This window comes from Pungitius pungitius, chromosome 21 (assembly GCF_949316345.1).
Source record: "Pungitius pungitius chromosome 21, fPunPun2.1, whole genome shotgun sequence".
NCBI lineage: Eukaryota > Metazoa > Chordata > Actinopteri > Perciformes > Gasterosteidae > Pungitius > Pungitius pungitius.
In genome coordinates, this window is record NC_084920.1 from 11,332,725 (window position 1) to 11,356,440 (window position 23,716).

Genomic DNA, 23,716 nt, shown 5'->3' on the forward strand with positions numbered 1-23,716 from the left:
AGAATTAGAAAGAGCACATTTGTGGAACACACTTGATTGGGTAAACATCTAAAGTCTACTTCCTAAACGACACATGGTTTCTCCTTTCCCTTGTTGATTCTTCGTCTCGAAATTTTAACTTTCCCATGAATTGTTTTAATCAACTGAAATGTGAGCATAATATCTAATGGAGATGCTGGGGATTGAACCCAGGACCTCATACATGCAAAGCATGCGCTCTACCACTGAGCTACATCCCCTGTAAAAACTAGAGAATTTACTTTTTTTTGGTGATATATATGTATGTATATTTATTTATATATTTATTTACTTACTATAGAAGAATTATGAGGAGAAAAGAATAAATAGAGACCTTCCCAAAGCAAAAACTTACTACGACAGTCTGAAATCGATCTTGTGAGTCTCGTTATACCACATTAAACAGATTCTTGTTGTCTTGAGTTTGCAAGTAGAACAGAACACGTTGACCTAGGTAGAATACCATATCACTTAATGGTGGGACGAGGTAGTGGTAGAGACAAAATCGTTGCTGGCAGGATTCGAACCTGCGCGGGGGGACCCCAATGGATTTCGAGTCCATCGCCTTAACCTCTCGGCCACAACAAGCCAGGACTTTTAGCAGAAAATTGACTATTTGGAAAAATAATAATTGACTGAGCGCTAGAATAGCGAATTAGAAAGAGCACATTTGTGGAACACACTTGATTAGGTAAACATCTAAAGTCTACTTCCTAAACAACACATGGTTTCTCCTTTCCCTTGTTGATTCTTCGTCTCCAAATTTAAACTTTCCCATGAATTGTTTTAATCAACTGAAATGTGAGCATAATATCTAATGGAGATGCTGGGGATTGAACCCAGGACCTCATACATGCAAAGCATGCGCTCTACCACTGAGCTACATCCCCTGTAAAAACTACAGAATTTACTTTTTTTTGGTGATATATGTATATTTGTTTATATATATGACTTTACTTTGTATGGAAAGAACTATGAGGAGAAATGAACAAATAGAGACCTCCCCAAAGGCAAAACTTACTATGAGAGTCTGAAATCGATCTTTTGAGTCTTATTGTACCACTTTAAATAGAAAGTCGTTGCTGGCAGGATTCGAAGATGCACTTGTAGAAGAAAAATGACTATTCAGCAAAATCAAGAATTGACTAAGCGCTAGAATAGAGAGTTAGAAAGGGCACATTTCTGGAACACACATGATTAGGTGAAAATGTAAACTATACGTCATAGACTAAACTTGGTGCCTTCATTTCCTTGTTTTGTTCTCGCCTCGAAAAGGGAATTTTCCCATGAATCGCCATAATCAACTTTGAAAGGTGAGCATAAAATCTAATGGAGATTCTGGGGATTGAACCCAGGACCTCATACATGCAAAGCATGCGCTCTACCACTGAGCTACATCCCCTGTAAAAACTACGGAATTTACTTTTTTTTGGTGATATATGTATATTTGTTTATATATATGACTTTACTTTGTATGGAAAGAACTATGAGGAGAAATGAACAAATAGAGACCTCCCCAAAGGCAAAACTTACTATGAGAGTCTGAAATCGATCTTGTGAGTCTTATTGTACCACTTTAAATAGAAAGTCGTTGCTGGCAGGATTCGAAGATGCACTTGTAGAAGAAAAATGACTATTCAGCAAAATCAAGAATTGACTAAGCGCTAGAATAGAGAGTTAGAAAGGGCACATTTCTGGAACACACATGATTAGGTAAAAATGTAAACTATACGTCATAGACTAAACTTGGTGCCTTCATTTCCTTGTTTTGTTCTCGCCTCGAAAAGGGAATTTTCCCATGAATCGCCATAATCAACTCTGAAAGGTGAGCATAAAATCTAATGGAGATGCTGGGGATTGAACCCAGGACCTCATACATGCAAAGCATGCGCTCTACCACTGAGCTACATCCCCTGTAAAAACTACAGAATTTACTTTTTTTTGTGATATATATGTATGTATATTTATTTATATATTTATTTACTTACAATAGAAGAACTATGAGGAGAGAAGAATAAATAGAGATCTTCCCAAAGCAAAAACCTACTATGACAGTCTGAAATCGATCTTGTGAGTCTCGTTATACCACATTAAACAGATTCTTGTTGTCTTGAGTTTGCAAGTAGAACAGAACACGTTGACCTAGGTAGAATACCATATCACTCAATGGTGGGACGAGGTAGTGGTAGAGACAAAATCGTTGCTGGCAGGATTCGAACCTGCGCGGGGGGACCCCAATGGATTTCGAGTCCATCGCCTTAACCTCTCGGCCACAACAACCCGGTACATTTAGCAGAAAATTGACTGTTTGGAAAAAATAATAATTGACTAAGCGGTAGAATAGAGAATTAGAAAGAGCACATTTGTGGAACACACTTGATTGGGTAAACATCTAAAGTCTACTTCCTAAACGACACATGGTTTCTCCTTTCCCTTGTTGATTCTTCGTCTCGAAATTTTAACTTTCCCATGAATTGTTTTAATCAACTGAAATGTGAGCATAATATCTAATGGAGATGCTGGGGATTGAACCCAGGACCTTATACATGCAAAGCATGCGCTCTACCACTGAGCTACATCCCCTGTAAAAACTACAGAATTTACTTTTTTTTGGTGATATATGTATATTTGTTTATATATATGACTTTACTTTGTATGGAAAGAACTATGAGGAGAAATGAACAAATAGAGACCTCCCCAAAGGCAAAACTTACTATGAGAGTCTGAAATCAATCTTGTGAGTCTTATTGTACCACTTTAAATAGAAAGTCGTTGCTGGCAGGATTCGAAGATGCACTTGTAGAAGAAAAATGACTATTCAGCAAAATCAAGAATTGACTAAGCGCTAGAATAGAGAGTTAGAAAGGGCACATTTCTGGAACACACATGATTAGGTAAAAATGTAAACTATACGTCATAGACTAAACTTGGTGCCTTCATTTCCTTGTTTTGTTCTCGCCTCGAAAAGGGAATTTTCCCATGAATCGCCATAATCAACTCTGAAAGGTGAGCATAAAATCTAATGGAGATGCTGGGGATTGAACCCAGGACCTCATACATGCAAAGCATGCGCTCTACCACTGAGCTACATCCCCTGTAAAAACTACAGAATTTACTTTTTTTTGTGATATATATGTATGTATATTTATTTATATATTTATTTACTTACAATAGAAGAACTATGAGGAGAGAAGAATAAATAGAGATCTTCCCAAAGCAAAAACCTACTATGACAGTCTGAAATCGATCTTGTGAGTCTCGTTATACCACATTAAACAGATTCTTGTTGTCTTGAGTTTGCAAGTAGAACAGAACACGTTGACCTAGGTAGAATACCATATCACTCAATGGTGGGACGAGGTAGTGGTAGAGACAAAATCGTTGCTGGCAGGATTCGAACCTGCGCGGGGGGACCCCAATGGATTTCGAGTCCATCGCCTTAACCTCTCGGCCACAACAACCCGGTACATTTAGCAGAAAATTGACTGTTTGGAAAAAATAATAATTGACTAAGCGGTAGAATAGAGAATTAGAAAGAGCACATTTGTGGAACACACTTGATTGGGTAAACATCTAAAGTCTACTTCCTAAACGACACATGGTTTCTCCTTTCCCTTGTTGATTCTTCGTCTCGAAATTTTAACTTTCCCATGAATTGTTTTAATCAACTGAAATGTGAGCATAATATCTAATGGAGCTGCTGGGGATTGAACCCAGGACCTCATACATGCAAAGCATGCGCTCTACCACTGAGCTACATCCCCTGTAAAAACTACAGAATTTACTTTTTTTTGGTGATATATGTATATTTGTTTATATATATGACTTTACTTTGTATGGAAAGAACTATGAGGAGAAATGAACAAATAGAGACCTCCCCAAAGGCAAAACTTACTATGAGAGTCTGAAATCAATCTTGTGAGTCTTATTGTACCACTTTAAATAGAAAGTCGTTGCTGGCAGGATTCGAAGATGCACTTGTAGAAGAAAAATGACTATTCAGCAAAATCAAGAATTGACTAAGCGCTAGAATAGAGAGTTAGAAAGGGCACATTTCTGGAACACACATGATTAGGTAAAAATGTAAACTATACGTCATAGACTAAACTTGGTGCCTTCATTTCCTTGTTTTGTTCTCGCCTCGAAAAGGGAATTTTCCCATGAATCGCCATAATCAACTCTGAAAGGTGAGCATAAAATCTAATGGAGATGCTGGGGATTGAACCCAGGACCTCATACATGCAAAGCATGCGCTCTACCACTGAGCTACATCCCCTGTAAAAACTACAGAATTTACTTTTTTTTGTGATATATATGTATGTATATTTATTTATATATTTATTTACTTACAATAGAAGAACTATGAGGAGAGAAGAATAAATAGAGATCTTCCCAAAGCAAAAACCTACTATGACAGTCTGAAATCGATCTTGTGAGTCTCGTTATACCACATTAAACAGATTCTTGTTGTCTTGAGTTTGCAAGTAGAACAGAACACGTTGACCTAGGTAGAATACCATATCACTCAATGGTGGGACGAGGTAGTGGTAGAGACAAAATCGTTGCTGGCAGGATTCGAACCTGCGCGGGGGGACCCCAATGGATTTCGAGTCCATCGCCTTAACCTCTAGGCCACAACAACCCGGTACATTTAGCAGAAAATTGACTATTTGGAAAAAATAATAATTGACTAAGCGGTAGAATAGAGAATTAGAAAGAGCACATTTGTGGAACACACTTGATTGGGTAAACATCTAAAGTCTACTTCCTAAACGACACATGGTTTCTCCTTTCCCTTGTTGATTCTTCGTCTCGAAATTTTAACTTTCCCATGAATTGTTTTAATCAACTGAAATGTGAGCATAATATCTAATGGAGATGCTGGGGATTGAACCCAGGACCTCATACATGCAAAGCATGCGCTCTACCACTGAGCTACATCCCCTGTAAAAACTACAGAATTTACTTTTTTTTGGTGATATATGTATATTTGTTTATATATATGACTTTACTTTGTATGGAAAGAACTATGAGGAGAAATGAACAAATAGAGACCTCCCCAAAGGCAAAACTTACTATGAGAGTCTGAAATCAATCTTGTGAGTCTTATTGTACCACTTTAAATAGAAAGTCGTTGCTGGCAGGATTCGAAGATGCACTTGTAGAAGAAAAATGACTATTCAGCAAAATCAAGAATTGACTAAGCGCTAGAATAGAGAGTTAGAAAGGGCACATTTCTGGAACACACATGATTAGGTAAAAATGTAAACTATACGTCATAGACTAAACTTGGTGCCTTCATTTCCTTGTTTTGTTCTCGCCTCGAAAAGGGAATTTTCCCATGAATCGCCATAATCAACTCTGAAAGGTGAGCATAAAATCTAATGGAGATGCTGGGGATTGAACCCAGGACCTCATACATGCAAAGCATGCGCTCTACCACTGAGCTACATCCCCTGTAAAAACTACAGAATTTACTTTTTTTTGTGATATATATGTATGTATATTTATTTATATATTTATTTACTTACAATAGAAGAACTATGAGGAGAGAAGAATAAATAGAGATCTTCCCAAAGCAAAAACCTACTATGACAGTCTGAAATCGATCTTGTGAGTCTCGTTATACCACATTAAACAGATTCTTGTTGTCTTGAGTTTGCAAGTAGAACAGAACACGTTGACCTAGGTAGAATACCATATCACTCAATGGTGGGACGAGGTAGTGGTAGAGACAAAATCGTTGCTGGCAGGATTCGAACCTGCGCGGGGGGACCCCAATGGATTTCGAGTCCATCGCCTTAACCTCTCGGCCACAACAACCCGGTACATTTAGCAGAAAATTGACTGTTTGGAAAAAATAATAATTGACTAAGCGGTAGAATAGAGAATTAGAAAGAGCACATTTGTGGAACACACTTGATTGGGTAAACATCTAAAGTCTACTTCCTAAACGACACATGGTTTCTCCTTTCCCTTGTTGATTCTTCGTCTCGAAATTTTAACTTTCCCATGAATTGTTTTAATCAACTGAAATGTGAGCATAATATCTAATGGAGATGCTGGGGATTGAACCCAGGACCTCATACATGCAAAGCATGCGCTCTACCACTGAGCTACATCCCCTGTAAAAACTACAGAATTTACTTTTTTTTGGTGATATATGTATATTTGTTTATATATATGACTTTACTTTGTATGGAAAGAACTATGAGGAGAAATGAACAAATAGAGACCTCCCCAAAGGCAAAACTTACTATGAGAGTCTGAAATCAATCTTGTGAGTCTTATTGTACCACTTTAAATAGAAAGTCGTTGCTGGCAGGATTCGAAGATGCACTTGTAGAAGAAAAATGACTATTCAGCAAAATCAAGAATTGACTAAGCGCTAGAATAGAGAGTTAGAAAGGGCACATTTCTGGAACACACATGATTAGGTAAAAATGTAAACTATACGTCATAGACTAAACTTGGTGCCTTCATTTCCTTGTTTTGTTCTCGCCTCGAAAAGGGAATTTTCCCATGAATCGCCATAATCAACTCTGAAAGGTGAGCATAAAATCTAATGGAGATGCTGGGGTTTGAACCCAGGACCTCATACATGCAAAGCATGCGCTCTACCACTGAGCTACATCCCCTGTAAAAACTACAGAATTTACTTTTTTTTGTGATATATATGTATGTATATTTATTTATATATTTATTTACTTACAATAGAAGAACTATGAGGAGAGAAGAATAAATAGAGATCTTCCCAAAGCAAAAACCTACTATGACAGTCTGAAATCGATCTTGTGAGTCTCGTTATACCACATTAAACAGATTCTTGTTGTCTTGAGTTTGCAAGTAGAACAGAACACGTTGACCTAGGTAGAATACCATATCACTCAATGGTGGGACGAGGTAGTGGTAGAGACAAAATCGTTGCTGGCAGGATTCGAACCTGCGCGGGGGGACCCCAATGGATTTCGAGTCCATCGCCTTAACCTCTCGGCCACAACAACCCGGTACATTTAGCAGAAAATTGACTATTTGGAAAAAATAATAATTGACTAAGCGGTAGAATAGAGAATTAGAAAGAGCACATTTGTGGAACACACTTGATTGGGTAAACATCTAAAGTCTACTTCCTAAACGACACATGGTTTCTCCTTTCCCTTGTTGATTCTTCGTCTCGAAATTTTAACTTTCCCATGAATTGTTTTAATCAACTGAAATGTGAGCATAATATCTAATGGAGATGCTGGGGATTGAACCCAGGACCTCATACATGCAAAGCATGCGCTCTACCACTGAGCTACATCCCCTGTAAAAACTACAGAATTTACTTTTTTTTGGTGATATATGTATATTTGTTTATATATATGACTTTACTTTGTATGGAAAGAACTATGAGGAGAAATGAACAAATAGAGACCTCCCCAAAGGCAAAACTTACTATGAGAGTCTGAAATCAATCTTGTGAGTCTTATTGTACCACTTTAAATAGAAAGTCGTTGCTGGCAGGATTCGAAGATGCACTTGTAGAAGAAAAATTACTATTCAGCAAAATCAAGAATTGACTAAGCGCTAGAATAGAGAGTTAGAAAGGGCACATTTCTGGAACACACATGATTAGGTAAAAATGTAAACTATACGTCATAGACTAAACTTGGTGCCTTCATTTCCTTGTTTTGTTCTCGCCTCGAAAAGGGAATTTTCCCATGAATCGCCATAATCAACTCTGAAAGGTGAGCATAAAATCTAATGGAGATGCTGGGGATTGAACCCAGGACCTCATACATGCAAAGCATGCGCTCTACCACTGAGCTACATCCCCTGTAAAAACTACAGAATTTACTTTTTTTTGTGATATATATGTATGTATATTTATTTATATATTTATTTACTTACAATAGAAGAACTATGAGGAGAGAAGAATAAATAGAGATCTTCCCAAAGCAAAAACCTACTATGACAGTCTGAAATCGATCTTGTGAGTCTCGTTATACCACATTAAACAGATTCTTGTTGTCTTGAGTTTGCAAGTAGAACAGAACACGTTGACCTAGGTAGAATACCATATCACTCAATGGTGGGACGAGGTAGTGGTAGAGACAAAATCGTTGCTGGCAGGATTCGAACCTGCGCGGGGGGACCCCAATGGATTTCGAGTCCATCGCCTTAACCTCTCGGCCACAACAACCCGGTACATTTAGCAGAAAATTGACTGTTTGGAAAAAATAATAATTGACTAAGCGGTAGAATAGAGAATTAGAAAGAGCACATTTGTGGAACACACTTGATTGGGTAAACATCTAAAGTCTACTTCCTAAACGACACATGGTTTCTCCTTTCCCTTGTTGATTCTTCGTCTCGAAATTTTAACTTTCCCATGAATTGTTTTAATCAACTGAAATGTGAGCATAATATCTAATGGAGATGCTGGGGATTGAACCCAGGACCTCATACATGCAAAGCATGCGCTATACCACTGAGCTACATCCCCTGTAAAAACTACAGAATTTACTTTTTTTTGGTGATATATGTATATTTGTTTATATATATGACTTTACTTTGTATGGAAAGAACTATGAGGAGAAATGAACAAATAGAGACCTCCCCAAAGGCAAAACTTACTATGAGAGTCTGAAATCAATCTTGTGAGTCTTATTGTACCACTTTAAATAGAAAGTCGTTGCTGGCAGGATTCGAAGATGCACTTGTAGAAGAAAAATGACTATTCAGCAAAATCAAGAATTGACTAAGCGCTAGAATAGAGAGTTAGAAAGGGCACATTTCTGGAACACACATGATTAGGTAAAAATGTAAACTATACGTCATAGACTAAACTTGGTGCCTTCATTTCCTTGTTTTGTTCTCGCCTCGAAAAGGGAATTTTCCCATGAATCGCCATAATCAACTCTGAAAGGTGAGCATAAAATCTAATGGAGATGCTGGGGATTGAACCCAGGACCTCATACATGCAAAGCATGCGCTCTACCACTGAGCTACATCCCCTGTAAAAACTACAGAATTTACTTTTTTTTGTGATATATATGTATGTATATTTATTTATATATTTATTTACTTACAATAGAAGAACTATGAGGAGAGAAGAATAAATAGAGATCTTCCCAAAGCAAAAACCTACTATGACAGTCTGAAATCGATCTTGTGAGTCTCGTTATACCACATTAAACAGATTCTTGTTGTCTTGAGTTTGCAAGTAGAACAGAACACGTTGACCTAGGTAGAATACCATATCACTCAATGGTGGGACGAGGTAGTGGTAGAGACAAAATCGTTGCTGGCAGGATTCGAACCTGCGCGGGGGGACCCCAATGGATTTCGAGTCCATCGCCTTAACCTCTCGGCCACAACAACCCGGTACATTTAGCAGAAAAATGACTATTTGGAAAAAATAATAATTGACTAAGCGGTAGAATAGAGAATTAGAAAGAGCACATTTGTGGAACACACTTGATTGGGTAAACATCTAAAGTCTACTTCCTAAACGACACATGGTTTCTCCTTTCCCTTGTTGATTCTTCGTCTCGAAATTTTAACTTTCCCATGAATTGTTTTAATCAACTGAAATGTGAGCATAATATCTAATGGAGATGCTGGGGATTGAACCCAGGACCTCATACATGCAAAGCATGCGCTCTACCACTGAGCTACATCCCCTGTAAAAACTACAGAATTTACTTTTTTTTGGTGATATATGTATATTTGTTTATATATATGACTTTACTTTGTATGGAAAGAACTATGAGGAGAAATGAACAAATAGAGACCTCCCCGAAGGCAAAACTTACTATGAGAGTCTGAAATCGATCTTGTGAGTCTTATTGTACCACTTTAAATAGAAAGTCGTTGCTGGCAGGATTCGAAGATGCACTTGTAGAAGAAAAATGACTATTCAGCAAAATCAAGAATTGACTAAGCGCTAGAATAGAGAGTTAGAAAGGGCACATTTCTGGAACACACATGATTAGGTAAAAATGTAAACTATACGTCATAGACTAAACTTGGTGCCTTCATTTCCTTGTTTTGTTCTAGCCTCGAAAAGGGAATTTTCCCATGAATCGCCATAATCAACTCTGAAAGGTGAGCATAAAATCTAATGGAGATGCTGGGGATTGAACCCAGGACCTCATACATGCAAAGCATGCGCTCTACCACTGAGCTACATCCCCTGTAAAAACTACAGAATTTTTTTTTTTTTGTGATATATATGTATGTATATTTATTTATATATTTATTTACTTACAATAGAAGAACTATGAGGAGAGAAGAATAAACAGAGATCTTCCCAAAGCAAAAACCTACTATGACAGTCTGAAATCGATCTTGTGAGTCTCGTTATACCACATTAAACAGATTCTTGTTGTCTTGAGTTTGCAAGTAGAACAGAACACGTTGACCTAGGTAGAATACCATATCACTCAATGGTGGGACGAGGTAGTGGTAGAGACAAAATCGTTGCTGGCAGGATTCGAACCTGCGCGGGGGGACCCCAATGGATTTCGAGTCCATCGCCTTAACCTCTCGGCCACAACAACCCGGTACATTTAGCAGAAAATTGACTATTTGGAAAAAATAATAATTGACTAAGCGGTAGAATAGAGAATTAGAAAGAGCACATTTGTGGAACACACTTGATTGGGTAAACATCTAAAGTCTACTTCCTAAACGACACATGGTTTCTCCTTTCCCTTGTTGATTCTTCGTCTCGAAATTTTAACTTTCCCATGAATTGTTTTAATCAACTGAAATGTGAGCATAATATCTAATGGAGATGCTGGGGATTGAACCCAGGACCTCATACATGCAAAGCATGCGCTCTACCACTGAGCTACATCCCCTGTAAAAACTACAGAATTTACTTTTTTTTGGTGATATATGTATATTTGTTTATATATATGACTTTACTTTGTATGGAAAGAACTATGAGGAGAAATGAACAAATAGAGACCTCCCCAAAGGCAAAACTTACTATGAGAGTCTGAAATCGATCTTGTGAGTCTTATTGTACCACTTTAAATAGAAAGTCGTTGCTGGCAGGATTCGAAGATGCACTTGTAGAAGAAAAATTACTATTCAGCAAAATCAAGAATTGACTAAGCGCTAGAATAGAGAGTTAGAAAGGGCACATTTCTGGAACACACATGATTAGGTAAAAATGTAAACTATACGTCATAGACTAAACTTGGTGCCTTCATTTCCTTGTTTTGTTCTCGCCTCGAAAAGGGAATTTTCCCATGAATCGCCATAATCAACTTTGAAAGGTGAGCATAAAATCTAATGGAGATGCTGGGGATTGAACCCAGGACCTCATACATGCAAAGCATGCGCTCTACCACTGAGCTACATCCCCTGTAAAAACTACAGAATTTACTTTTTTTTGTGATATATATGTATGTATATTTATTTATATATTTATTTACTTACAATAGAAGAACTATGAGGAGAGAAGAATAAATAGAGATCTTCCCAAAGCAAAAACCTACTATGACAGTCTGAAATCGATCTTGTGAGTCTCGTTATACCACATTAAACAGATTCTTGTTGTCTTGAGTTTGCAAGTAGAACAGAACACGTTGACCTAGGTGGAATACCATATCACTCAATGGTGGGACGAGGTAGTGGTAGAGACAAAATCGTTGCTGGCAGGATTCGAACCTGCGCGGGGGGACCCCAATGGATTTCGAGTCCATCGCCTTAACCTCTCGGCCACAACAACCCGGTACATTTAGCAGAAAATTGACTATTTGGAAAAAATAATAATTGACTAAGCGGTAGAATAGAGAATTAGAAAGAGCACATTTGTGGAACACACTTGATTGGGTAAACATCTAAACTCTACTTACTAAACAACACATGGATTCTCCATTCCCTTGTTGGTTCTTCGTCTCGAAATTTAAACTTTCCCATGAATTGTTTTAATCAACTGAAATGTGAGCATAATATCTAATGGAGATGCTGGTGATTGAACCCAGGACCTCATACATGCAAAGCATGCGCTCTACCACTGAGCTACATCCCCTGTAAAAACTACAGAATTTACTTTTTTTTGGTGATATATGTATATTTGTTTATATATATGACTTTACTTTGTATGGAAAGAACTATGAGGAGAAATGAACAAATAGAGACCTCCCCAAAGGCAAAACTTACTATGAGAGTCTGAAATCGATCTTGTGAGTCTTATTGTACCACTTTAAATAGAAAGTCGTTGCTGGCAGGATTCGAAGATGCACTTGTAGAAGAAAAATTACTATTCAGCAAAATCAAGAATTGACTAAGCGCTAGAATAGAGAGTTAGAAAGGGAACATTTCTGGAACACACATGATTAGGTAAAAATGTAAACTTGGTGCCTTCATTTCCTTGTTTTGTTCTCGCCTCGAAAAGGGAATTTTCCCATGAATCGCCATAATCAACTTTGAAAGGTGAGCATAAAATCTAATGGAGATGCTGGGGATTGAACCCAGGACCTCATACATGCAAAGCATGCGCTCTACCACTGAGCTACATCCCCTGTAAAAACTACAGAATTTACTTTTTTTTGTGATATATATGTATGTATATTTATTTATATATTTATTTACTTACTATAGAAGAATTATGAGGAGAAAAGAATAAATAGAGATCTTCCCAAAGCAAAAACCTACTATGACAGTCTGAAATCGATCTTGTGAGTCTGGTTATACCACATTAAACAGATTCTTGTTGTCTTGAGTTTGCAAGTAGAACAGAACACGTTGACCTAGGTAGAATACTATATCACTCAATGGTGGGACGAGGTAGTGGTAGAGACAAAATCGTTGCTGGCAGGATTCGAACCTGCGCGGGGGGACCCCAATGGATTTCGAGTCCATCGCCTTAACCTCTCGGCCACAACAACCCGGTACATTTAGCAGAAAATTGACTATTTGGAAAAAATAATAATTGACTAAGCGGTAGAATAGAGAATTAGAAAGAGCACATTTGTGGAACACACTTGATTGGGTAAACATCTAAAGTCTACTTCCTAAACGACACATGGTTTCTCCTTTCCCTTGTTGATTCTTCGTCTCGAAATTTTAACTTTCCCATGAATTGTTTTAATCAACTGAAATGTGAGCATAATATCTAATGGAGATGCTGGGGATTGAACCCAGGACCTCATACATGCAAAGCATGCGCTCTACCACTGAGCTACATCCCCTGTAAAAACTACAGAATTTACTTTTTTTTGGTGATATATGTATATTTGTTTATATATATGACTTTACTTTGTATGGAAAGAACTATGAGGAGAAATGAACAAATAGAGACCTCCCCAAAGGCAAAACTTACTATGAGAGTCTGAAATCGATCTTGTGAGTCTTATTGTACCACTTTAAATAGAAAGTCGTTGCTGGCAGGATTCGAAGATGCACTTGTAGAAGAAAAATTACTATTCAGCAAAATCAAGAATTGACTAAGCGCTAGAATAGAGAGTTAGAAAGGGCACATTTCTGGAACACACATGATTAGGTAAAAATGTAAACTATACGTCATAGACTAAACTTGGTGCCTTCATTTCCTTGTTTTGTTCTCGCCTCGAAAAGGGAATTTTCCCATGAATCGCCATAATCAACTTTGAAAGGTGAGCATAAAATCTAATGGAGATGCTGGGGATTGAACCCAGGACCTCATACATGCAAAGCATGCGCTCTACCACTGAGCTACATCCCCTGTAAAAACTACAGAATTTACTTTTTTTTGTGATATATATGTATGTATATTTATTTATATATTTATTTACTTACAATAGAAGAACTATGAGGAGAGAAGAATAAATAGAGATCTTCCCAAAGCAAAAACCTACTATGACAGTCTGAAATCGATCTTGTGAGTCTGGTTATACCACATTAAACAGATTCTTGTTGTCTTGAGTTTGCAAGTAGAACAGAACACGTTGACCTAGGTAGAATACCATATCACTCAATGGTGGGACGAGGTAGTGGTAGAGACAAAATCGTTGCTGGCAGGATTCGAACCTGCGCGGGGGGACCCCAATGGATTTCGAGTCCATCGCCTTAACCTCTCGGCCACAACAACCCGGTACATTTAGCAGAAAATTGACTATTTGGAAAAAATAATAATTGACTAAGCGGTAGAATAGAGAATTAGAAAGAGCACATTTGTGGAACACACTTGATTGGGTAAACATCTAAAGTCTACTTCCTAAACGACACATGGTTTCTCCTTTCCCTTGTTGATTCTTCGTCTCGAAATTTTAACTTTCCCATGAATTGTTTTAATCAACTGAAATGTGAGCATAATATCTAATGGAGATGCTGGGGATTGAACCCAGAACCTCATACATGCAAAGCATGCGCTCTACCACTGAGCTACATCCCCTGTAAAAACTACAGAATTTACTTTTTTTTGGTGATAAATATGTATGTATATTTATTTATATATTTATTTACTTACTATAGAAGAATTATGAGGAGAAAAGAATAAATAGAGACCTTCCCAAAGCAAAAACTTACTACCACAGTCTGAAATAGATCTTGTGAGTCTCGTTATACCACATTAAACAGATTCTTGTTGTCTTGAGTTTGCAAGTAGAACAGAACACGTTGACCTAGGTAGAATACCATATCACTCAATGGTGGGACGAGGTAGTGGTAGAGACAAAATCGTTGCTGGCAGGATTCGAACCTGCGCGGGGGGACCCCAATGGATTTCGAGTCCATCGCCTTAACCTCTCGGCCACAACAACCCGGTACATTTAGCAGAAAATTGACTATTTGGAAAAAATAATAATTGACTAAGCGGTAGAATAGAGAATTAGAAAGAGCACATTTGTGGAACACACTTGATTGGGTAAACATCTAAAGTCTACTTCCTAAACGACACATGGTTTCTCCTTTCCCTTGTTGATTCTTCGTCTCGAAATTTTAACTTTCCCATGAATTGTTTTAATCAACTGAAATGTGAGCATAATATCTAATGGAGATGCTGGTGATTGAACCCAGGACCTCATACATGCAAAGCATGCGCTCTACCACTGAGCTACATCCCCTGTAAAAACTACAGAATTTACTTTTTTTTGGTGATATATGTATATTTGTTTATATATATGACTTTACTTTGTATGGAAAGAACTATGAGGAGAAATGAACAAATAGAGACCTCCCCAAAGGCAAAACTTACTATGAGAGTCTGAAATCGATCTTGTGAGTCTTATTGTACCACTTTAAATAGAAAGTCGTTGCTGGCAGGATTCGAAGATGCACTTGTAGAAGAAAAATGACTATTCAGCAAAATCAAGAATTGACTAAGCGCTAGAATAGAGAGTTAGAAAGGGCACATTTCTGGAACACACATGATTAGGTAAAAATGTAAACTATACGTCATAGACTAAACTTGGTGCCTTCATTTCCTTGTTTTGTTCTCGCCTCGAAAAGGGAATTTTCCCATGAATCGCCATAATCAACTCTGAAAGGTGAGCATAAAATCTAATGGAGATGCTGGGGATTGAACCCAGGACCTCATACATGCAAAGCATGCGCTCTACCACTGAGCTACATCCCCTGTAAAAACTACAGAATTTACTTTTTTTTGTGATATATATGTATGTATATTTATTTATATATTTATTTACTTACAATAGAAGAACTATGAGGAGAGAAGAATAAATAGAGATCTTCCCAAAGCAAAAACCTACTATGACAGTCTGAAATCGATCTTGTGAGTCTCGTTATACCACATTAAACAGATTCTTGTTGTCTTGAGTTTGCAAGTAGAACAGAACACGTTGACCTAGGTAGAATACCATATCACTCAATGGTGGGACGAGGTAGTGGTAGAGACAAAATCGTTGCTGGCAGGATTCGAACCTGCGCGGGGGGACCCCAATGGATTTCGAGTCCATCGCCTTAACCTCTCGGCCACAACAACCCGGTACATTTAGCAGAAAAATGACTATTTGGAAAAAATAATAATTGACTAAGCGGTAGAATAGAGAATTAGAAAGAGCACATTTGTGGAACACACTTGATTGGGTAAACATCTAAAGTCTACTTCCTAAACGACACATGGTTTCTCCTTTCCCTTGTTGATTCTTCGTCTCGAAATTTTAACTTTCCCATGAATTGTTTTAATCAACTGAAATGTGAGCATAATATCTAATGGAGATGCTGGGGATTGAACCCAGGACCTCATACATGCAAAGCATGCGCTCTACCACTGAGCTACATCCCCTGTAAAAACTACAGAATTTACTTTTTTTTGGTGATATATGTATATTTGTTTATATATATGACTTTACTTTGTATGGAAAGAACTATGAGGAGAAATGAACAAATAGAGACCTCCCCGAAGGCAAAACTTACTATGAGAGTCTGAAATCGATCTTGTGAGTCTTATTGTACCACTTTAAATAGAAAGTCGTTGCTGGCAGGATTCGAAGATGCACTTGTAGAAGAAAAATGACTATTCAGCAAAATCAAGAATTGACTAAGCGCTAGAATAGAGAGTTAGAAAGGGCACATTTCTGGAACACACATGATTAGGTAAAAATGTAAACTATACGTCATAGACTAAACTTGGTGCCTTCATTTCCTTGTTTTGTTCTAGCCTCGAAAAGGGAATTTTCCCATGAATCGCCATAATCAACTCTGAAAGGTGAGCATAAAATCTAATGGAGATGCTGGGGATTGAACCCAGGACCTCATACATGCAAAGCATGCGCTCTACCACTGAGCTACATCCCCTGTAAAAACTACAGAATTTTTTTTTTTTTGTGATATATATGTATGTATATTTATTTATATATTTATTTACTTACAATAGAAGAACTATGAGGAGAGAAGAATAAACAGAGATCTTCCCAAAGCAAAAACCTACTATGACAGTCTGAAATCGATCTTGTGAGTCTCGTTATACCACATTAAACAGATTCTTGTTGTCTTGAGTTTGCAAGTAGAACAGAACACGTTGACCTAGGTAGAATACCATATCACTCAATGGTGGGACGAGGTAGTGGTAGAGACAAAATCGTTGCTGGCAGGATTCGAACCTGCGCGGGGGGACCCCAATGGATTTCGAGTCCATCGCCTTAACATCTCGGCCACAACAACCCGGTACATTTAGCAGAAAATTGACTATTTGGAAAAAATAATAATTGACTAAGCGGTAGAATAGAGAATTAGAAAGAGCACATTTGTGGAACACACTTGATTGGGTAAACATCTAAAGTCTACTTCCTAAACGACACATGGTTTCTCCTTTCCCTTGTTGATTCTTCGTCTCGAAATTTTAACTTTCCCATGAATTGTTTTAATCAACTGAAATGTGAGCATAATATCTAATGGAGATGCTGGGGATTGAACCCAGGACCTCATACATGCAAAGCATGCGCTCTACCACTGAGCTACATCCCCTGTAAAAACTACAGAATTTACTTTTTTTTGGTGATATATGTATATTTGTTTATATATATGACTTTACTTTGTATGGAAAGAACTATGAGGAGAAATGAACAAATAGAGACCTCCCCAAAGGCAAAACTTACTATGAGAGTCTGAAATCGATCTTGTGAGTCTTATTGTACCACTTTAAATAGAAAGTCGTTGCTGGCAGGATTCGAAGATGCACTTGTAGAAGAAAAATTACTATTCAGCAAAATCAAGAATTGACTAAGCGCTAGAATAGAGAGTTAGAAAGGGCACATTTCTGGAACACACATGATTAGGTAAAAATGTAAACTATACGTCATAGACTAAACTTGGTGCCTTCATTTCCTTGTTTTGTTCTCGCCTCGAAAAGGGAATTTTCCCATGAATCGCCATAATCAACTTTGAAAGGTGAGCATAAAATCTAATGGAGATGCTGGGGATTGAACCCAGGACCTCATACATGCAAAGCATGCGCTCTACCACTGAGCTACATCCCCTGTAAAAACTACAGAATTTACTTTTTTTTGTGATATATATGTATGTATATTTATTTATATATTTATTTACTTACAATAGAAGAACTATGAGGAGAGAAGAATAAATAGAGATCTTCCCAAAGCAAAAACCTACTATGACAGTCTGAAATCGATCTTGTGAGTCTCGTTATACCACATTAAACAGATTCTTGTTGTCTTGAGTTTGCAAGTAGAACAGAACACGTTGACCTAGGTGGAATACCATATCACTCAATGGTGGGACGAGGTAGTGGTAGAGACAAAATCGTTGCTGGCAGGATTCGAACCTGCGCGGGGGGACCCCAATGGATTTCGAGTCCATCGCCTTAACCTCTCGGCCACAACAACCCGGTACATTTAGCAGAAAATTGACTATTTGGAAAAAATAATAATTGACTAAGCGGTAGAATAGAGAATTAGAAAGAGCACATTTGTGGAACACACTTGATTGGGTAAACATCTAAACTCTACTTACTAAACAACACATGGATTCTCCATTCCCTTGTTGGTTCTTCGTCTCGAAATTTAAACTTTCCCATGAATTGTTTTAATCAACTGAAATGTGAGCATAATATCTAATGGAGATGCTGGTGATTGAACCCAGGACCTCATACATGCAAAGCATGCGCTCTACCACTGAGCTACATCCCCTGTAAAAACTACAGAATTTACTTTTTTTTGGTGATATATGTATATTTGTTTATATATATGACTTTACTTTGTATGGAAAGAACTATGAGGAGAAATGAACAAATAGAGACCTCCCCAAAGGCAAAACTTACTATGAGAGTCTGAAATCGATCTTGTGAGTCTTATTGTACCACTTTAAATAGAAAGTCGTTGCTGGCAGGATTCGAAGATGCACTTGTAGAAGAAAAATTACTATTCAGCAAAATCAAGAATTGACTAAGCGCTAGAATAGAGAGTTAGAAAGGGAACATTTCTGGAACACACATGATTAGGTAAAAATGTAAACTTGGTGCCTTCATTTCCTTGTTTTGTTCTCGCCTCGAAAAGGGAATTTTCCCATGAATCGCCATAATCAACTTTGAAAGGTGAGCATAAAATCTAATGGAGATGCTGGGGATTGAACCCAGGACCTCATACATGCAAAGCATGCGCTCTACCACTGAGCTACATCCCCTGTAAAAACTACAGAATTTACTTTTTTTGTGATATATATGTATGTATATTTATTTATATATTTATTTACTTACAATAGAAGAACTATGAGGAGAGAAGAATAAATAGAGATCTTCCCAAAGCAAAAACCTACTATGACAGTCTGAAATCGATCTTGTGAGTCTGGTTATACCACATTAAACAGATTCTTGTTGTCTTGAGTTTGCAAGTAGAACAGAACACGTTGACCTAGGTAGAATACCATATCACTCAATGGTGGGACGAGGTAGTGGTAGAGACAAAATCGTTGCTGGCAGGATTCGAACCTGCGCGGGGGGACCCCAATGGATTTCGAGTCCATCGCCTTAACCTCTCGGCCACAACAACCCGGTACATTTAGCAGAAAATTGACTATTTGGAAAAAATAATAATTGACTAAGCGGTAGAATAGAGAATTAGAAAGAGCACATTTGTGGAACACACTTGATTGGGTAAACATCTAAAGTCTACTTCCTAAACGACACATGGTTTCTCCTTTCCCTTGTTGATTCTTCGTCTCGAAATTTTAACTTTCCCATGAATTGTTTTAATCAACTGAAATGTGAGCATAATATCTAATGGAGATGCTGGGGATTGAACCCAGAACCTCATACATGCAAAGCATGCGCTCTACCACTGAGCTACATCCCCTGTAAAAACTACAGAATTTACTTTTTTTTGGTGATAAATATGTATGTATATTTATTTATATATTTATTTACTTACTATAGAAGAATTATGAGGAGAAAAGAATAAATAGAGACCTTCCTAAAGCAAAAACTTACTACGACAGTCTGAAATCGATCTTGTGAGTCTCGTTATACCACATTAAACAGATTCTTGTTGTCTTGAGTTTGCAAGTAGAACAGAACACGTTGACCTAGGTAGAATACCATATCACTCAATGGTGGGACGAGGTAGTGGTAGAGACAAAATCGTTGCTGGCAGGATTCGAACCTGCGCGGGGGGACCCCAATGGATTTCGAGTCCATCGCCTTAACCTCTCGGCCACAACAACCCGGTACATTTAGCAGAAAATTGACTATTTGGAAAAAATAATAATTGACTAAGCGGTAGAATAGAGAATTAGAAAGAGCACATTTGTGGAACACACTTGATTGGGTAAACATCTAAAGTCTACTTCCTAAACGACACATGGTTTCTCCTTTCCCTTGTTGATTCTTCGTCTCGAAATTTTAACTTTCCCATGAATTGTTTTAATCAACTGAAATGTGAGCATAATATCTAATGGAGATGCTGGGGATTGAACCCAGAACCTCATACATGCAAAGCATGCGCTCTACCACTGAGCTACATCCCCTGTAAAAACTACAGAATTTACTTTTTTTTGGTGATAAATATGTATGTATATTTATTTATATATTTATTTACTTACTATAGAAGAATTATGAGGAGAAAAGAATAAATAGAGACCTTCCCAAAGCAAAAACTTACTACGACAGTCTGAAATCGATCTTGTGAGTCTCGTTATACCACATTAAACAGATTCTTGTTGTCTTGAGTTTGCAAGTAGAACAGAACACGTTGACCTAGGTAGAATACCATATCACTCAATGGTGGGACGAGGTAGTGGTAGAGACAAAATCGTTGCTGGCAGGATTCGAACCTGCGCGGGGGGACCCCAATGGATTTCGAGTCCATCGCCTTAACCTCTCGGCCACAACAACCCGGTACATTTAGCAGAAAATTGACTATTTGGAAAAAATAATAATTGACTAAGCGGTAGAATAGAGAATTAGAAAGAGCACATTTGTGGAACACACTTGATTGGGTAAACATCTAAAGTCTACTTCCTAAACGACACATGGTTTCTCCTTTCCCTTGTTGATTCTTCGTCTCGAAATTTTAACTTTCCCATGAATTGTTTTAATCAACTGAAATGTGAGCATAATATCTAATGGAGATGCTGGGGATTGAACCCAGGACCTCATACATGCAAAGCATGCGCTCTACCACTGAGCTACATCCCCTGTAAAAACTACAGAATTTACTTTTTTTTGGTGATATATGTATATTTGTTTATATATATGACTTTACTTTGTATGGAAAGAACTATGAGGAGAAATGAACAAATAGAGACCTCCCCAAAGGCAAAACTTACTATGAGAGTCTGAAATCGATCTTGTGAGTCTTATTGTACCACTTTAAATAGAAAGTCGTTGCTGGCAGGATTCGAAGATGCACTTGTAGAAGAAAAATGACTATTCAGCAAAATCAAGAATTGACTAAGCGCTAGAATAGAGAGTTAGAAAGGGAACATTTCTGGAACACACATGATTAGGTAAAAATGTAAACTATACGTCATAGACTAAACTTGGTGCCTTCATTTCCTTGTTTTGTTCTCGCCTCGAAAAGGGAATTTTCCCATGAATCGCCATAATCAACTTTGAAAGGTGAGCATAAAATCTAATGGAGATGCTGGGGATTGAACCCAGGACCTCATACATGCAAAGCATGCGCTCTACCACTGAGCTACATCCCCTGTAAAAACTACAGAATTTACTTTTTTTTGTGATATATATGTATGTATATTTATTTATATATTTATTTACTTACTATAGAAGAATTATGAGGAGAAAAGAATAAATAGAGATCTTCCCAAAGCAAAAACCTACTATGACAGTCTGAAATCGATCTTGTGAGTCTGGTTATACCACATTAAACAGATTCTTGTTGTCTTGAGTTTGCAAGTAGAACAGAACACGTTGACCTAGGTAGAATACCATATCACTCAATGGTGGGACGAGGTAGTGGTAGAGACAAAATCGTTGCTGGCAGGATTCGAACCTGCGCGGGGGGACCCCAATGGATTTCGAGTCCATCGCCTTAACCTCTCGGCCACAACAACCCGGTACATTTAGCAGAAAATTGACTATTTGGAAAAAATAATAATTGACTAAGCGGTAGAATAGAGAATTAGAAAGAGCACATTTGTGGAACACACTTGATTGGGTAAACATCTAAAGTCTACTTCCTAAACGACACATGGTTTCTCCTTTCCCTTGTTGATTCTTCGTCTCGAAATTTTAACTTTCCCATGAATTGTTTTAATCAACTGAAATGTGAGCATAATATCTAATGGAGATGCTGGGGATTGAACCCAGGACCTCATACATGCAAAGCATGCGCTCTACCACTGAGCTACATCCCCTGTAAAAACTACAGAATTTACTTTTTTTTGGTGATATATGTATATTTGTTTATATATATGACTTTACTTTGTATGGAAAGAACTATGAGGAGAAATGAACAAATAGAGACCTCCCCAAAGGCAAAACTTACTATGAGAGTCTGAAATCGATCTTGTGAGTCTTATTGTACCACTTTAAATAGAAAGTCGTTGCTGGCAGGATTCGAAGATGCACTTGTAGAAGAAAAATTACTATTCAGCAAAATCAAGAATTGACTAAGCGCTAGAATAGAGAGTTAGAAAGGGCACATTTCTGGAACACACATGATTAGGTAAAAATGTAAACTATACGTCATAGACTAAACTTGGTGCCTTCATTTCCTTGTTTTGTTCTCGCCTCGAAAAGGGAATTTTCCCATGAATCGCCATAATCAACTTTGAAAGGTGAGCATAAAATCTAATGGAGATGCTGGGGATTGAACCCAGGACCTCATACATGCAAAGCATGCGCTCTACCACTGAGCTACATCCCCTGTAAAAACTACAGAATTTACTTTTTTTTGTGATATATATGTATGTATATTTATTTATATATTTATTTACTTACAATAGAAGAACTATGAGGAGAGAAGAATAAATAGAGATCTTCCCAAAGCAAAAACCTACTATGACAGTCTGAAATCGATCTTGTGAGTCTGGTTATACCACATTAAACAGATTCTTGTTGTCTTGAGTTTGCAAGTAGAACAGAACACGTTGACCTAGGTAGAATACCATATCACTCAATGGTGGGACGAGGTAGTGGTAGAGACAAAATCGTTGCTGGCAGGATTCGAACCTGCGCGGGGGGACCCCAATGGATTTCGAGTCCATCGCCTTAACCTCTCGGCCACAACAACCCGGTACATTTAGCAGAAAATTGACTATTTGGAAAAAATAATAATTGACTAAGCGGTAGAATAGAGAATTAGAAAGAGCACATTTGTGGAACACACTTGATTGGGTAAACATCTAAAGTCTACTTCCTAAACGACACATGGTTTCTCCTTTCCCTTGTTGATTCTTCGTCTCGAAATTTTAACTTTCCCATGAATTGTTTTAATCAACTGAAATGTGAGCATAATATCTAATGGAGATGCTGGGGATTGAACCCAGGACCTCATACATGCAAAGCATGCGCTCTACCACTGAGCTACATCCCCTGTAAAAACTACAGAATTTACTTTTTTTTGGTGATATATATGTATGTATATTTATTTATATATATATTTACTTACTATAGAAGAATTATGAGGAGAAAAGAATAAATAGAGACCTTCCCAAAGCAAAAACTTACTACGACAGTCTGAAATCGATCTTGTGAGTCTCGTTATACCACAATAAACAGATTCTTGTTGTCTTGAGTTTGCAAGTAGAACAGAACACGTTGACCTAGGTAGAATACCATATC

The 23,716-nt window shown here is 37.6% G+C and overlaps 61 non-coding genes across 61 annotated transcripts; all 61 read right to left on the reverse strand.

Annotated features, from left to right (window-relative positions):
• Positions 1 to 167: 167 nt before the first annotated feature.
• trnaa-ugc (transfer RNA alanine (anticodon UGC)) lies at positions 168 to 239 on the reverse strand. Its single transcript has one exon. It is a non-coding gene; the product is annotated as a tRNA-Ala (tRNA).
• A 285-nt stretch (positions 240 to 524) lies between these two features.
• trnas-cga (transfer RNA serine (anticodon CGA)) lies at positions 525 to 603 on the reverse strand. Its single transcript has one exon. It is a non-coding gene; the product is annotated as a tRNA-Ser (tRNA).
• A 233-nt stretch (positions 604 to 836) lies between these two features.
• On the reverse strand, positions 837 to 908 carry trnaa-ugc (transfer RNA alanine (anticodon UGC)). The gene has a single exon. It is a non-coding gene; the product is annotated as a tRNA-Ala (tRNA).
• Positions 909 to 1,348: 440 nt separating this feature from the next.
• trnaa-ugc (transfer RNA alanine (anticodon UGC)) lies at positions 1,349 to 1,420 on the reverse strand. The gene has a single exon. It is a non-coding gene; the product is annotated as a tRNA-Ala (tRNA).
• Positions 1,421 to 1,860: 440 nt separating this feature from the next.
• Positions 1,861 to 1,932, reverse strand: trnaa-ugc (transfer RNA alanine (anticodon UGC)). The gene has a single exon. It is a non-coding gene; the product is annotated as a tRNA-Ala (tRNA).
• A 284-nt stretch (positions 1,933 to 2,216) lies between these two features.
• trnas-cga (transfer RNA serine (anticodon CGA)) lies at positions 2,217 to 2,298 on the reverse strand. Its single transcript has one exon. It is a non-coding gene; the product is annotated as a tRNA-Ser (tRNA).
• Positions 2,299 to 2,529: 231 nt separating this feature from the next.
• On the reverse strand, positions 2,530 to 2,601 carry trnaa-ugc (transfer RNA alanine (anticodon UGC)). Its single transcript has one exon. It is a non-coding gene; the product is annotated as a tRNA-Ala (tRNA).
• A 440-nt stretch (positions 2,602 to 3,041) lies between these two features.
• On the reverse strand, positions 3,042 to 3,113 carry trnaa-ugc (transfer RNA alanine (anticodon UGC)). Its single transcript has one exon. It is a non-coding gene; the product is annotated as a tRNA-Ala (tRNA).
• A 284-nt stretch (positions 3,114 to 3,397) lies between these two features.
• trnas-cga (transfer RNA serine (anticodon CGA)) lies at positions 3,398 to 3,479 on the reverse strand. The gene has a single exon. It is a non-coding gene; the product is annotated as a tRNA-Ser (tRNA).
• A 231-nt stretch (positions 3,480 to 3,710) lies between these two features.
• trnaa-ugc (transfer RNA alanine (anticodon UGC)) lies at positions 3,711 to 3,782 on the reverse strand. Its single transcript has one exon. It is a non-coding gene; the product is annotated as a tRNA-Ala (tRNA).
• A 440-nt stretch (positions 3,783 to 4,222) lies between these two features.
• trnaa-ugc (transfer RNA alanine (anticodon UGC)) lies at positions 4,223 to 4,294 on the reverse strand. The gene has a single exon. It is a non-coding gene; the product is annotated as a tRNA-Ala (tRNA).
• Positions 4,295 to 4,578: 284 nt separating this feature from the next.
• On the reverse strand, positions 4,579 to 4,660 carry trnas-cga (transfer RNA serine (anticodon CGA)). The gene has a single exon. It is a non-coding gene; the product is annotated as a tRNA-Ser (tRNA).
• A 231-nt stretch (positions 4,661 to 4,891) lies between these two features.
• Positions 4,892 to 4,963, reverse strand: trnaa-ugc (transfer RNA alanine (anticodon UGC)). Its single transcript has one exon. It is a non-coding gene; the product is annotated as a tRNA-Ala (tRNA).
• Positions 4,964 to 5,403: 440 nt separating this feature from the next.
• On the reverse strand, positions 5,404 to 5,475 carry trnaa-ugc (transfer RNA alanine (anticodon UGC)). Its single transcript has one exon. It is a non-coding gene; the product is annotated as a tRNA-Ala (tRNA).
• Positions 5,476 to 5,759: 284 nt separating this feature from the next.
• trnas-cga (transfer RNA serine (anticodon CGA)) lies at positions 5,760 to 5,841 on the reverse strand. The gene has a single exon. It is a non-coding gene; the product is annotated as a tRNA-Ser (tRNA).
• Positions 5,842 to 6,072: 231 nt separating this feature from the next.
• trnaa-ugc (transfer RNA alanine (anticodon UGC)) lies at positions 6,073 to 6,144 on the reverse strand. The gene has a single exon. It is a non-coding gene; the product is annotated as a tRNA-Ala (tRNA).
• Positions 6,145 to 6,584: 440 nt separating this feature from the next.
• trnaa-ugc (transfer RNA alanine (anticodon UGC)) lies at positions 6,585 to 6,656 on the reverse strand. Its single transcript has one exon. It is a non-coding gene; the product is annotated as a tRNA-Ala (tRNA).
• A 284-nt stretch (positions 6,657 to 6,940) lies between these two features.
• Positions 6,941 to 7,022, reverse strand: trnas-cga (transfer RNA serine (anticodon CGA)). Its single transcript has one exon. It is a non-coding gene; the product is annotated as a tRNA-Ser (tRNA).
• Positions 7,023 to 7,253: 231 nt separating this feature from the next.
• On the reverse strand, positions 7,254 to 7,325 carry trnaa-ugc (transfer RNA alanine (anticodon UGC)). The gene has a single exon. It is a non-coding gene; the product is annotated as a tRNA-Ala (tRNA).
• Positions 7,326 to 7,765: 440 nt separating this feature from the next.
• trnaa-ugc (transfer RNA alanine (anticodon UGC)) lies at positions 7,766 to 7,837 on the reverse strand. Its single transcript has one exon. It is a non-coding gene; the product is annotated as a tRNA-Ala (tRNA).
• A 284-nt stretch (positions 7,838 to 8,121) lies between these two features.
• On the reverse strand, positions 8,122 to 8,203 carry trnas-cga (transfer RNA serine (anticodon CGA)). Its single transcript has one exon. It is a non-coding gene; the product is annotated as a tRNA-Ser (tRNA).
• A 231-nt stretch (positions 8,204 to 8,434) lies between these two features.
• Positions 8,435 to 8,506, reverse strand: trnaa-ugc (transfer RNA alanine (anticodon UGC)). Its single transcript has one exon. It is a non-coding gene; the product is annotated as a tRNA-Ala (tRNA).
• Positions 8,507 to 8,946: 440 nt separating this feature from the next.
• On the reverse strand, positions 8,947 to 9,018 carry trnaa-ugc (transfer RNA alanine (anticodon UGC)). Its single transcript has one exon. It is a non-coding gene; the product is annotated as a tRNA-Ala (tRNA).
• Positions 9,019 to 9,302: 284 nt separating this feature from the next.
• Positions 9,303 to 9,384, reverse strand: trnas-cga (transfer RNA serine (anticodon CGA)). The gene has a single exon. It is a non-coding gene; the product is annotated as a tRNA-Ser (tRNA).
• A 231-nt stretch (positions 9,385 to 9,615) lies between these two features.
• Positions 9,616 to 9,687, reverse strand: trnaa-ugc (transfer RNA alanine (anticodon UGC)). Its single transcript has one exon. It is a non-coding gene; the product is annotated as a tRNA-Ala (tRNA).
• A 440-nt stretch (positions 9,688 to 10,127) lies between these two features.
• trnaa-ugc (transfer RNA alanine (anticodon UGC)) lies at positions 10,128 to 10,199 on the reverse strand. The gene has a single exon. It is a non-coding gene; the product is annotated as a tRNA-Ala (tRNA).
• A 284-nt stretch (positions 10,200 to 10,483) lies between these two features.
• trnas-cga (transfer RNA serine (anticodon CGA)) lies at positions 10,484 to 10,565 on the reverse strand. Its single transcript has one exon. It is a non-coding gene; the product is annotated as a tRNA-Ser (tRNA).
• Positions 10,566 to 10,796: 231 nt separating this feature from the next.
• On the reverse strand, positions 10,797 to 10,868 carry trnaa-ugc (transfer RNA alanine (anticodon UGC)). The gene has a single exon. It is a non-coding gene; the product is annotated as a tRNA-Ala (tRNA).
• A 440-nt stretch (positions 10,869 to 11,308) lies between these two features.
• On the reverse strand, positions 11,309 to 11,380 carry trnaa-ugc (transfer RNA alanine (anticodon UGC)). The gene has a single exon. It is a non-coding gene; the product is annotated as a tRNA-Ala (tRNA).
• Positions 11,381 to 11,664: 284 nt separating this feature from the next.
• Positions 11,665 to 11,746, reverse strand: trnas-cga (transfer RNA serine (anticodon CGA)). Its single transcript has one exon. It is a non-coding gene; the product is annotated as a tRNA-Ser (tRNA).
• Positions 11,747 to 11,977: 231 nt separating this feature from the next.
• Positions 11,978 to 12,049, reverse strand: trnaa-ugc (transfer RNA alanine (anticodon UGC)). Its single transcript has one exon. It is a non-coding gene; the product is annotated as a tRNA-Ala (tRNA).
• A 421-nt stretch (positions 12,050 to 12,470) lies between these two features.
• Positions 12,471 to 12,542, reverse strand: trnaa-ugc (transfer RNA alanine (anticodon UGC)). Its single transcript has one exon. It is a non-coding gene; the product is annotated as a tRNA-Ala (tRNA).
• Positions 12,543 to 12,826: 284 nt separating this feature from the next.
• On the reverse strand, positions 12,827 to 12,908 carry trnas-cga (transfer RNA serine (anticodon CGA)). Its single transcript has one exon. It is a non-coding gene; the product is annotated as a tRNA-Ser (tRNA).
• Positions 12,909 to 13,139: 231 nt separating this feature from the next.
• trnaa-ugc (transfer RNA alanine (anticodon UGC)) lies at positions 13,140 to 13,211 on the reverse strand. The gene has a single exon. It is a non-coding gene; the product is annotated as a tRNA-Ala (tRNA).
• Positions 13,212 to 13,651: 440 nt separating this feature from the next.
• trnaa-ugc (transfer RNA alanine (anticodon UGC)) lies at positions 13,652 to 13,723 on the reverse strand. The gene has a single exon. It is a non-coding gene; the product is annotated as a tRNA-Ala (tRNA).
• Positions 13,724 to 14,007: 284 nt separating this feature from the next.
• Positions 14,008 to 14,089, reverse strand: trnas-cga (transfer RNA serine (anticodon CGA)). The gene has a single exon. It is a non-coding gene; the product is annotated as a tRNA-Ser (tRNA).
• Positions 14,090 to 14,320: 231 nt separating this feature from the next.
• Positions 14,321 to 14,392, reverse strand: trnaa-ugc (transfer RNA alanine (anticodon UGC)). Its single transcript has one exon. It is a non-coding gene; the product is annotated as a tRNA-Ala (tRNA).
• A 285-nt stretch (positions 14,393 to 14,677) lies between these two features.
• trnas-cga (transfer RNA serine (anticodon CGA)) lies at positions 14,678 to 14,759 on the reverse strand. Its single transcript has one exon. It is a non-coding gene; the product is annotated as a tRNA-Ser (tRNA).
• Positions 14,760 to 14,990: 231 nt separating this feature from the next.
• On the reverse strand, positions 14,991 to 15,062 carry trnaa-ugc (transfer RNA alanine (anticodon UGC)). The gene has a single exon. It is a non-coding gene; the product is annotated as a tRNA-Ala (tRNA).
• Positions 15,063 to 15,502: 440 nt separating this feature from the next.
• On the reverse strand, positions 15,503 to 15,574 carry trnaa-ugc (transfer RNA alanine (anticodon UGC)). The gene has a single exon. It is a non-coding gene; the product is annotated as a tRNA-Ala (tRNA).
• Positions 15,575 to 15,858: 284 nt separating this feature from the next.
• Positions 15,859 to 15,940, reverse strand: trnas-cga (transfer RNA serine (anticodon CGA)). Its single transcript has one exon. It is a non-coding gene; the product is annotated as a tRNA-Ser (tRNA).
• Positions 15,941 to 16,171: 231 nt separating this feature from the next.
• Positions 16,172 to 16,243, reverse strand: trnaa-ugc (transfer RNA alanine (anticodon UGC)). Its single transcript has one exon. It is a non-coding gene; the product is annotated as a tRNA-Ala (tRNA).
• Positions 16,244 to 16,683: 440 nt separating this feature from the next.
• Positions 16,684 to 16,755, reverse strand: trnaa-ugc (transfer RNA alanine (anticodon UGC)). Its single transcript has one exon. It is a non-coding gene; the product is annotated as a tRNA-Ala (tRNA).
• A 284-nt stretch (positions 16,756 to 17,039) lies between these two features.
• Positions 17,040 to 17,121, reverse strand: trnas-cga (transfer RNA serine (anticodon CGA)). Its single transcript has one exon. It is a non-coding gene; the product is annotated as a tRNA-Ser (tRNA).
• Positions 17,122 to 17,352: 231 nt separating this feature from the next.
• trnaa-ugc (transfer RNA alanine (anticodon UGC)) lies at positions 17,353 to 17,424 on the reverse strand. Its single transcript has one exon. It is a non-coding gene; the product is annotated as a tRNA-Ala (tRNA).
• A 440-nt stretch (positions 17,425 to 17,864) lies between these two features.
• Positions 17,865 to 17,936, reverse strand: trnaa-ugc (transfer RNA alanine (anticodon UGC)). Its single transcript has one exon. It is a non-coding gene; the product is annotated as a tRNA-Ala (tRNA).
• A 284-nt stretch (positions 17,937 to 18,220) lies between these two features.
• On the reverse strand, positions 18,221 to 18,302 carry trnas-cga (transfer RNA serine (anticodon CGA)). The gene has a single exon. It is a non-coding gene; the product is annotated as a tRNA-Ser (tRNA).
• A 231-nt stretch (positions 18,303 to 18,533) lies between these two features.
• On the reverse strand, positions 18,534 to 18,605 carry trnaa-ugc (transfer RNA alanine (anticodon UGC)). The gene has a single exon. It is a non-coding gene; the product is annotated as a tRNA-Ala (tRNA).
• A 421-nt stretch (positions 18,606 to 19,026) lies between these two features.
• trnaa-ugc (transfer RNA alanine (anticodon UGC)) lies at positions 19,027 to 19,098 on the reverse strand. Its single transcript has one exon. It is a non-coding gene; the product is annotated as a tRNA-Ala (tRNA).
• A 283-nt stretch (positions 19,099 to 19,381) lies between these two features.
• On the reverse strand, positions 19,382 to 19,463 carry trnas-cga (transfer RNA serine (anticodon CGA)). The gene has a single exon. It is a non-coding gene; the product is annotated as a tRNA-Ser (tRNA).
• A 231-nt stretch (positions 19,464 to 19,694) lies between these two features.
• trnaa-ugc (transfer RNA alanine (anticodon UGC)) lies at positions 19,695 to 19,766 on the reverse strand. Its single transcript has one exon. It is a non-coding gene; the product is annotated as a tRNA-Ala (tRNA).
• A 285-nt stretch (positions 19,767 to 20,051) lies between these two features.
• On the reverse strand, positions 20,052 to 20,133 carry trnas-cga (transfer RNA serine (anticodon CGA)). Its single transcript has one exon. It is a non-coding gene; the product is annotated as a tRNA-Ser (tRNA).
• Positions 20,134 to 20,364: 231 nt separating this feature from the next.
• Positions 20,365 to 20,436, reverse strand: trnaa-ugc (transfer RNA alanine (anticodon UGC)). The gene has a single exon. It is a non-coding gene; the product is annotated as a tRNA-Ala (tRNA).
• A 285-nt stretch (positions 20,437 to 20,721) lies between these two features.
• Positions 20,722 to 20,803, reverse strand: trnas-cga (transfer RNA serine (anticodon CGA)). Its single transcript has one exon. It is a non-coding gene; the product is annotated as a tRNA-Ser (tRNA).
• Positions 20,804 to 21,034: 231 nt separating this feature from the next.
• trnaa-ugc (transfer RNA alanine (anticodon UGC)) lies at positions 21,035 to 21,106 on the reverse strand. Its single transcript has one exon. It is a non-coding gene; the product is annotated as a tRNA-Ala (tRNA).
• A 440-nt stretch (positions 21,107 to 21,546) lies between these two features.
• trnaa-ugc (transfer RNA alanine (anticodon UGC)) lies at positions 21,547 to 21,618 on the reverse strand. The gene has a single exon. It is a non-coding gene; the product is annotated as a tRNA-Ala (tRNA).
• Positions 21,619 to 21,902: 284 nt separating this feature from the next.
• Positions 21,903 to 21,984, reverse strand: trnas-cga (transfer RNA serine (anticodon CGA)). Its single transcript has one exon. It is a non-coding gene; the product is annotated as a tRNA-Ser (tRNA).
• A 231-nt stretch (positions 21,985 to 22,215) lies between these two features.
• On the reverse strand, positions 22,216 to 22,287 carry trnaa-ugc (transfer RNA alanine (anticodon UGC)). Its single transcript has one exon. It is a non-coding gene; the product is annotated as a tRNA-Ala (tRNA).
• A 440-nt stretch (positions 22,288 to 22,727) lies between these two features.
• On the reverse strand, positions 22,728 to 22,799 carry trnaa-ugc (transfer RNA alanine (anticodon UGC)). Its single transcript has one exon. It is a non-coding gene; the product is annotated as a tRNA-Ala (tRNA).
• Positions 22,800 to 23,083: 284 nt separating this feature from the next.
• Positions 23,084 to 23,165, reverse strand: trnas-cga (transfer RNA serine (anticodon CGA)). Its single transcript has one exon. It is a non-coding gene; the product is annotated as a tRNA-Ser (tRNA).
• A 231-nt stretch (positions 23,166 to 23,396) lies between these two features.
• On the reverse strand, positions 23,397 to 23,468 carry trnaa-ugc (transfer RNA alanine (anticodon UGC)). The gene has a single exon. It is a non-coding gene; the product is annotated as a tRNA-Ala (tRNA).
• Between the last annotated feature and the right edge of the window lie 248 nt (positions 23,469 to 23,716).